This window comes from Osmerus mordax, chromosome 11, assembly GCF_038355195.1.
Source record: "Osmerus mordax isolate fOsmMor3 chromosome 11, fOsmMor3.pri, whole genome shotgun sequence".
In the NCBI taxonomy this organism is placed as follows: domain Eukaryota; kingdom Metazoa; phylum Chordata; class Actinopteri; order Osmeriformes; family Osmeridae; genus Osmerus; species Osmerus mordax.
Genome location: NC_090060.1, coordinates 15,125,476 through 15,135,462, shown reverse-complemented (window position 1 = coordinate 15,135,462; position 9,987 = coordinate 15,125,476). Strand labels below are relative to the sequence as shown.

General features: G+C 39.9%; 1 long non-coding RNA gene across 3 annotated transcripts; it reads left to right on the top strand.

Moving 5' to 3' along the window:
- The first annotated feature begins 7,022 nt into the window (after window positions 1-7,022).
- LOC136952162 (uncharacterized) lies at window positions 7,023-9,686 on the top strand. Of its 3 annotated transcripts, XR_010877810.1 has the most exons (5): window positions 7,023-7,527; window positions 8,493-8,582; window positions 8,847-8,951; window positions 9,295-9,421; window positions 9,578-9,686. It is a non-coding gene; the product is annotated as an uncharacterized lncRNA (long non-coding RNA). The 3 variants fall into 3 exon arrangements; XR_010877809.1 differs by having other exon boundaries at window positions 9,313-9,675; XR_010877808.1 differs by having other exon boundaries at window positions 9,295-9,675.
- The last annotated feature ends 301 nt before the right edge of the window (window positions 9,687-9,987 follow it).

The following is a 9,987-nucleotide window of genomic DNA, read 5'->3' as shown; positions in this document are numbered from 1 at the left end:
GGCGTGCAACGTCATGACGTGATGTGTTTGTGTGTCTGCGTAGTCGGCTGTTTGGGATTTTTCTTGGCAAATATCAAGATGGAGGGACAGCAGCATACACAGGTCAGTCCAGAATTATTTCATTTGGACATTTACTAATTTGGTTCAATGGAAAAGGTGGCACAAGTTGCCAACTTTATAAAAAAACATTAAGTAGGCCTTTAATAGGTATTTTAGCCACATCTAGAGTTTGTCAGTTCACAGTTATTTTCTGCTCTGATGTTGAGAAATCTACTCGGTTAGAGCTTGGTTAGAGCTTGAGATAGCCTACAACAAAAATGCTACCGACAGTAGCTGTAAATTTCGCCTTCAAGTTAATTGTATTAATATTGGACAGTGGTAACAAGTTTACAGTGTTAGACTAGGAAGTTTACCTTAGTCCATATCACAAGTTACTATTGATAAAAGGTAAACATGTATACACGATGCAGAATTCCTGCACAATCATATATGAACACTTAACGTACACTTAATTACATGATATGCTGTCTTAAACCAAAATAAACTACAATGTTGTCCTACTGCTCAAACACATACTTGAGAATAAATAAAATGTCCATTGTGCTGGATTTGTGCTTTACCCCTAAGCATGGCTACCATTTATGAACTTGATTACCTGTTTTCAATAGCCCTTCCACATAATACTTTGATAGCTCTAATAACTGATGAGAGATTATATTATACCCTAGACCGCTGTCCAATGTGAAGACAATGCATACCCTAACCATTTTATGGTTGTGTATGATACTGAGAGCTACGAATGTCAATCCGAATATGTGAAGGTAAGCCTATGTTGAAGTTAAGCACTAAAACTGTCATTTGAATTAAATTAAACATTTTTGTGGTGAATATGAATCATGCGCTAATAGGAATTTAATATTGGCTGCATGTACAGCCTTCCTAAACTTACCCAAACTGAGAGGTAGGGCTAATTAGCTTAGCATGATGTGTTATCAAATGCGGTTTCCATTTTAAATGATCTAGTTTGCTTTATGTTTCCTACTGCTACAGATGTGTGAATGGGAAGTTTTTGGCTTTGCGGGCCAAGAAGTGATTGCTTGGGGAGAGTGGTCCTTTCCTTTAGTTGGTTCTCCAGTTCTCAGACAAGCAGTGTGAGTTTCCAGCAAATTGTATTTTCAGAAAAGATTATAATATACAAAACACTTCAGGAAATTATGCCCAGTTTCATGTAGCATGGAATCTGTTTGTTAGAAATGTGAGGGCAGAAACTGTTTTGGACTTGAAATGGATATTTGCAAAACTGGGTGTATGGAGTAACAATGAAAAACATTTCAGTGTTAAGTTTCCCCTCACTACTACACTTCAATACAACTATTATACTATTTATAATACATCTGTTCTTTGATCATCTCCTGCACTGTCTATATGCACTAGTATGTCACTTTGGATACAAGCATCTACTAAATTAATACATTTAAATCTAAAATCTTAATGTTTGACCCCCCCCCACCCCCCAACTACGGAAAGTCCCAAGGTTACCCAGAAAGACACAGGAACTAGGGGGGCACCTCTCCCTATGAAGCACATTTTGCAGTGTCAAGTATTATATAAGTCTATGAATCACAATCATATACTAGCACTGTTAATAATACAACTGACCTTTTCAGGACAAGCAGTGTTGCAATTTCAACTGAGGATGATGGTGAGTCTGGACTCTGTTGTGTGACAGTATTGTTTGTTCAGTACTAATCATCCCTATAATATATCCATGAGATATCAGTATCTTTCAAAGTTTACCATCACTGTGATGTATGTTTCAACAATTTGTTTATTGGTACTCTTTAGGGGACATGGATCCACTTCTGGACACTGTGCCACAAACCAACCAGGCTTTTCCTGACATGAGCGACTTCCATAATGGTAAGAAATGTATGAGTCTATGTAGGGATCAGACGGCTGAGGTTAGGGAATCGGGATATAAAATCAGAAGGTTGCCGGTCCGTGCCAAATGACGTTGTGTCCTTGGGCAAGGCAATACACCCTACTTGGGAATGTCCCTGTACTTACTGTAAGTCATCCAGAGCGTCTGCTAAATGACAAAAAAATGGGAGAGGGCAGTACAACTGGAGATACAACCTTGAACTTTATCATGCGCCGTAACATCGATTACGTCTAAAGTCTAAATTAATCTAGCTGTCTGTGCATTTTGGTACTCTGCTACTATTTTTGAATCTTATTTACCGACTTGTAACTAGCCTATATAGTTTGTTTGTAGCCTAATGGTACAGTTGAGGCTGTCATCTTAGTCATTGAAACTACAATACCCAGTTCTTGCCGTTTGCTCTCAGATTTCTAAAGAAAATAAATATGCGTTTATTTGTGTATGAATGTTAAGTGGAGGTTGGATAACGTTTTTTCCAACGTTTTTTTTACACGTACAGTGTAGCCTACGTTGCATTTTTATCTATTTGACTCAAGAATAGCGTGTAATAACTGCGATAAGACATACACAACACTTAATTTCATGGTGCAGTACCATTGTGATAGCCTTACTACCCACAGTTTCACAACAGTAAATACATACAAAAAGAACGTCCGTCTTTTTATCATATTAAGCAACCTGAGTTTAATAAAACTCAAACCATTGTATTCCACAGTGGACATAGAGTGCGTTGGAGTCAATACTTACACAGATGGACCAGAGGACAACGAGAATTTAGACGAAGAGGAAGATGAAAAAGAAGACTCTGACTTTGACTATTCTCTGACCATGTAGTGACACACATGACAGGAGGGGAACCAACATTTGTCTTCTTCTCTTAGTGTACAACAAATTGTATATATTGTAAATAAACCAATAATTTATCTTTGTCATTCTCATTTGTATAATATTTATTTTGCGTGTGTCCTCGTCATGCATAAATGTCAGGTTTTTACATTCTAATTCAGGATTGATGTTAGATCTCCATCAAGTGGCATAATTGGGAATTGAGGCTTGATGCACATGCACAGAATGGCTCTGCTGACCCCAAGGGAATCTTTGTTGATAGCATGCTAATTGATATGGACAACTGGACATGAGATTAGAGCTTTACTCCTGTTCTACAGAATATAAATAGTGGGCAATTCATCTTTACCTTCTGGGTTTTTGTATTTTAAAAGACAATAAGCTGGTGCAGTTGCAAAATGGCCAGTTTACAAAACAGGAAGGGAATCAGTCATAATGCACACAGCAGATGCACTGGTATGAGACTAGAGAAAAAACTGAAGTGAGTAATAACATAAGCATTAGGACACTGGGTTGATTCTTCCTGTTTAATATTAACACACCCTGCAAGGCAAGAGACTTCACTTCACAGACGTTCCTGCTCGGAAGTACTGTACTTCTGAACCAAAGACTTCATCTGTCTTTGACTTGGATTAAAAACTAGGATAGTTTAGGATATTGGGGTTGGTGACTGAACATGGCAGAAGATCTTTGTGAGGACTAAGCCAGAACTGAACTTCACAAACTTGACACGGTAAGAAATTGTGATTACTTCTAAAATTCTATGTAAAATATTCAATTTTGTTAGGTCGCCAGTGAAGAAAACATAGGCCTACATGTCTTCAGCACCACAGTTTTACATTACTTTACATTTACATTTAGTCATTTAGCAGACGCTCTTATCCAGAGAGACTTACAGTAAGTACAGGGACATTCCCCCGAGGCAAGTAGGGTGAAGTGCCTTGCCCAAGGACACAACGTCATTTTGCACGGCCGGGAATTGAACTGGCAACCTTCAGATTACCAGCCGATTTCTTAACCGCTCAGCCACCTGACTCCTCAGTTTTACTCAGTTTAGACTAAACATTTAGTTTTAAGATAGTTTACTTAAAAATAACTTCGACAGAAGAAAGAAAGGAGTGGCTAAGGCTATGACGGTAGTGACGCAAATAAACAGCGCCATTTTGCCAATATCAGACGCATTCAACATGGGAACGTGCTTGTCGAAGAAATCAGAGGTAATGCTTATTTTTTCAAAATATTAGACTAAGGACTTCTTGTGCTCATCAACGTACATGACCAATAACAGGTCCAACTACCCAGTGTGACACACCATGTGAAATACTTCTTCTGTTGAACGAAATGTAAACCATCAGTTCCCATAAAAAAAAAAATATATATAATCTGAATCAATCTCTTATCTCTCTGCCCTGACAATCACTTTGTGTATCCCCCCCCACACACACACACACACAGTACAGGGTACTATTCCCGCAGCACTTTGCAGGTAAGGCGGCCGCCTAGGCAACACACGCCTACAGCGTTAACTAGGTTGTCAAATAAAACGTGTTACGTCCTGAAAGAAAACGTCCTGTTTTCTCCTGGTTCCCAAACCGTTTCGCTTTTCTACAGAACGCATATTTGCCGGCAAACCCCACCCTATCACCTTAACTAACACATTTTCTGCGGGAAACCCTGCAGTATGATAACTGCTACTTGATACAATTGTACTTTAATAACTATACTTCATTCTGTTGCAGAAACCTATCCAGTGTGAGGATAATCGAGAGCCAAGAGAATATTGGGTTGTGTCTGATGGCCTACACCATGCACACGCACCAACATCTACGGTAGTTTTGAATTGCCTATTGTAAACACATTGGTATTAGGCAGGCAGGCACCAAGCAGTAAGTAGACAAATACAGCAATACCACACCCTCTTCGACCACTTGGGTACCTGTAAAGTTTTGACAATTTACATGACTGAGCTGTCAGATTATTTTAAACAGGAAGTAACCATAAAGTGTTTGAAATTATTTGCACATAGAAATCAACCATATGACCTATAACCTCTATAGAGGTAAACATAAGCATGACCCTAACCAAACTGGGTTTCTATATTTGGAGAGTGCCTTCTTTGGGTACCTGGATGCAAATATCTGAAAAACATACAGTTAGGTCCATAAGTATTTGGACATTGACACCATTTTCATCATTTTGGCTCTGTATACCACCACAATGGATTTGAAATGAAACAATCAAGAATCCGCCTCAAAATCCGCCCTCTTCAGAGGATTCAGAACGCGGCGGCCCGCCTGGTCTACAATCTACCCAGACGCTCCCATGTTACCCCGCTCCTCGTCTCTCTCCACTGGCTACCTATCATGGCCCGTATCAGATTCAAGACCCTGGTATTGACCTTCCGAGCAGTGAACGGGACTGCACCCGTCTACATCAAGTCTCTCCTGCAGCCTTACACCCCCACCCGTCACCTACGGTCTTCTTCAGACAACCGCCTGGTGGTCCCACCGCTCAAGACCGCCCGGTCCCAACACAAGCTCTTCTCCTGTCTGGCCCCCCAGTGGTGGAATCAACTCCCCACCTCCATCAGAGACACTGACTGTCTCTCCACCTTCAAGAAAAGGCTCAAGACGCACTTGTTCCGGGAGTACAACGGTACTTAGGAACGGTTCCCTTGACCCGATGTTAGTTTCCTCAAGGATCACAATGACTCTTGCTTAGAGACTTGTTGCTCTTGTGGTTAGTGGTAACTGACTTAAAGTTTTGTACTCGCTGTGATATATTGTTTTTATTATTGTTGCTTGCTTTTTCCACAGGTACACTTGCACTTATAGCGGTTCATGTTGTTTAATTGTAACTTGTTTAACTACATGATCTTATGGTTCTTCCCTTTGGCACTTATTTTGGTTGGTCACAATGTGTGCTTCATGTTTTGGCTACTCGCAATGTTTTGTGGCTATCTTGTTGTTATGATCAGTGACCTATGCACTTTGTAAAGCTCTCTCTTGGAAGTCGCTTTGGATAAAAGCGTCTGCCAAATGAATACATGTAAATGTAATCAAGATGTGCTTTAAGTGCAGACTTTCAGCTTTAATTTCAGGGTATTTACATCCAAATCAGGTGAACGGTGTAGGAATTACAATACATTTTATATGTGCCCCCCCCCTTTTTAAGGGACCAAAAGTAATTGGACAAACTAACAATCATAAATCTAATTGTCACTTTTAATACTTGGTTGCAAATCCTTTGCAGTCAATGACAGCCTGAAGTCAGGAACCCCCAAACCGTTTGTTTGTTTTTGGCACAGCACTTTAGTTTTGGTGAATATAGGAAGAAGATTTATCAATTACTTTGAGTTTTGTTTACGAGCTCCGGTGCGTTAGGCGCCTAGTTGCTCCCAAGGTATGTTTTGAATCAGAATCAGGTTTATTCGCCATGTATGTTATACAAACACGGAATTTACTGTGGCAGGGAGGTGCAAAACACTAAACATATACAGATCTTAAATTAAGTAAAAGTACAAAAGTTTAACTATTTCTAAGAACTAAACAATCTAAGAATACAATAATTTAAATATAAAATAAAATATATATAAAAATAAGAATAGAATGAGCAGCGTGAATGGTCAACATAGTGCAATCGGATACTGAGATAAAGTGGCTTATGCATACTGAATTGCCATTAGATGGACTTATAATAGTTAAATAAGTGAATGAATGTCAATGGGAGTCCTTGGCCTTGTTGAAGAGGCCAGTAGCAGATGGAAAGAAACTGTTCTTATGGCGTGAGGTTTTGGTCCTGATGGACCGCAGCCTTCTGCCAGAGGGGAGTAGCTGGAACAGGGAGTGACCAGGGTGGGAGGGGTCGGCCACGAGGGTTGTATTTGATTATGTTCCATTATTATTGTATTGATTATCTTACTATTTAGTAGGCTAGAAAACAGCGTGACGCTTTTTCGAAGCGTTTGATAGCCTACATCATAGATATAGCCTATATAAAGACTAGATGTCTTACAGCGGTGTCTAGAACGTCCGCACATGGCGGCCATCTTCGCTCACCCATAACATTGTGTTGATGCTACATGTACTTTTTAAATGACCATAACTTGCTCAATTATCAACCGATTTTTAAACGGTTTGGTTTGTTATCAACGGCAGAGATGCCTATATATACTATATTGTTCTTATTAAAGTTATGCATTGTGCTTATTAAAGTTCTGTCTTATGAACTTAGGAGTGTGCTCAGGCTTAAACATTGTGTCTCACACAGGGCGGGGGGAGTCAGGGGTGCGGGCGGAGAAAGAGGAACAATCCAGACGAGTTTCGACCACAGAGTGTGGGAAAAAGGCTGTATTTTGTGTCTCTATCTCTTCATTTTCAGAAACAACCTTGAAACCGGGTGGAGACGGCACCCGAGCAGGTGGGACGCGTAGGCAAGAACAACTCCCTGCTGCACAGGAGAACAAGCTCAACCCTCTTCTTCTACTGAAGGAAGTAGTTACATAAGCATTAGGACACTGGGTTGGATCTTCCTGTTTATAATATAAACACACCCTGCAAGGCAAGAGACTTCACAGTCCTTCCTGCTCAGAAGTACTGTACTTCTGAACCAAAGACTTCATCTGTCTTTGACTTTGATTTAAAAACTAGGATAGTTTAGGATATTGGGGTTGGTGACTGAACATGGCAGAAGATCTTTGTGAGGACTAAGCCAGAACTGAACTTCACAAACTTGACACGGTAAGAAATTGTGATTACTTCTAAAATGCTGTGTAAAATATTATAAAATATAAATAAAAGTAAAAGTAAATCATTTTGTTAGGTCGCCAGTGATGAAAACATAGGCCTACATGTCTTCAGCACCACAGTTTTACTCAGTTTAGACAAAACTTTTAGTTTTAAGATAGTTTACTTAAAAATAACTTCGACAGAAGTAGGAAAGGAGTGGCTAAAGCTATGACACGTGACGCAAATAAACTGCGCCATTTAAGAACTAGCCAATATCATACGCATTCAACATGGGAACGTGTTTGCCAAAGAAATCAAAGGTACAGTAATGCTTAGTTTTTCAAAATATTAAACTAAGGACTTCTTGTGCTCATCGACGTACATGACCAATAACAGGTCCAACTACCCAGTGTGACACACCATGTGAAATACTTCTTCGGTTGCACGAAATGTATAGTAGGCAAAGTTAAGCATAGCATTCCATGAAGGATAGTAGTAAACAGTGGTACTTCCCATTTCTAATGTTATCGGTGACATGGCACACACCACATGTAAATCTCTCCTTCGGATTCTGCAGTTGTGAAACGTTTTCTATTCAGACACACGTTGTATTAGCCAGTTGCTAAATGCTACCCTCCGCAGAGGGGGTCAGTGGTAGTCTAATTATCACTTTATCACTGTCTCATCAAAAAAGACCAGGTGGAGTAAAGTGTAGTTAGTTTAAACATCTCACAGCTGGGTGAGACCATCAGGTAGGTGACCATCAGGTCCCATTTAATTAAAACAATTATATAATCTGTATCAATCTCTTATCTCTGCCCTGCCCTTGTGCAATCGGCAATCACTTTGTGTACCCCCCCCCCCCCCCCCACACACACACACACACACACACACACACACACACACACACACACACAGTATGATAACTACTCCTTGATACAACTGTACTTTAATAACTATACTTCATTCTGTTGCAGAAACCTATCCAGTGTGAGGATAATCGAGAGCCAAGAGAATATTGGGTTGTGTCTGATGGCCTACACCATGCACACGCACCAACATCTACGGTAGTTTTGAATTGCCTATTGTAAACACATTGGTATTAGGCAGGCAGGCACCAAGCAGTAAGCAGACACATAGAGCAAGATCACAAAATTGTGATATGATGCCACCAAAAGCTACCTTGTCAGCTTGTCATGTGGGCTCTAGTGTGGGGCTTTGTCTGATTGTTGTGACAACATAATTCGGTCAATCTCTTTATATTTACATAGACCTAGATATTTATATTTAACTCACTTCAAAGATAATATATGGATATTCTTTTGTTGCAGACACTGTCCAGTGTAAGGCCATTAGAGAGATCCCGGAGTTTGAGGTTGTCTATGATGATGCTCTACAACCACCAACCCTCACCCTCACCCTCTTCGACCACTTGGGTACCTGTAAAGTTTTGACAATTTACATGACTGAAATTACTTGCACATAGAAACTGACCATATGACCTATGTAGAGGTAAACAAAAGCATGACCCTAACCAAACTGGGTTTCTATATCGGGTGTGCTTTCTTGGGTACCTGGAAGCAAATATCTAAAAAACAGCTTCAAGTGAGATCTCAGAAGTGCTTGTGTCAGATCCTTAGGTTATTTGGAGTAGGCTAGGTTAAAGGTACATTTTGAATTGGCTTCTCAGAACTTCAGTGTCTGCTGTATGCTTAGGGGTTTGCTCTTCATCAAATTCTAATAAATATAACCATGCTTTCAAATCCATTTCCTCTTTAGAACAACCAACATCTCCAGAGGGCCGTCCCAGGGACAAATCAGGGCCATCTTCTATCTCACAACGAAGGAACCTGTGCTTTACCTCAACCGCACCAGTGATGGTCCAAGCCAGTTGCTAATTTAACAAGTCAGTGCACATTCCAAACAGGTTTTGCTGCTCGTAAAACTACACAATTGTTGTCATAGTTTGATTATCAATGAAGCCCTTTAAATGGATTCTACTGATGACTGCATACTATAGCCTGTGAGTTTACCTACTTTTTCTGTTTCTGGCATTTTTCAGAAGACTTGCAAACTTTTCCAGTTTTGTCCTACTTGTTTCAACTATGAAGAGACAGTTTTTTTCCTGTTCAATGTCTAATAATAAACGTATTTATTTGTTTTTATGCATATATTATGTTGATTGGTTTGTTTTATGAAAGGATTCGAATTCACTGACATGTTTACTGCCATCTATCAAGAAATGTTTGACCTTTGTGGTCAAATTTGCATTGCGGTTTTTCAACACCCTGTATTTTCGCCCGTCTGGTTAGCTCTAGCAAATCCCACATAAGTAGTTAGCTCAGCTGTACAAGTTACTTACCAGTCGGGGGTCAGGTTTTCACCTGATATAATGTGTACCCCTTCCCCTAACATGCAAAGGGTCTGTCCTGCCATCATGTGTGTTAGTGGGGAAAACATTATATAAGATGC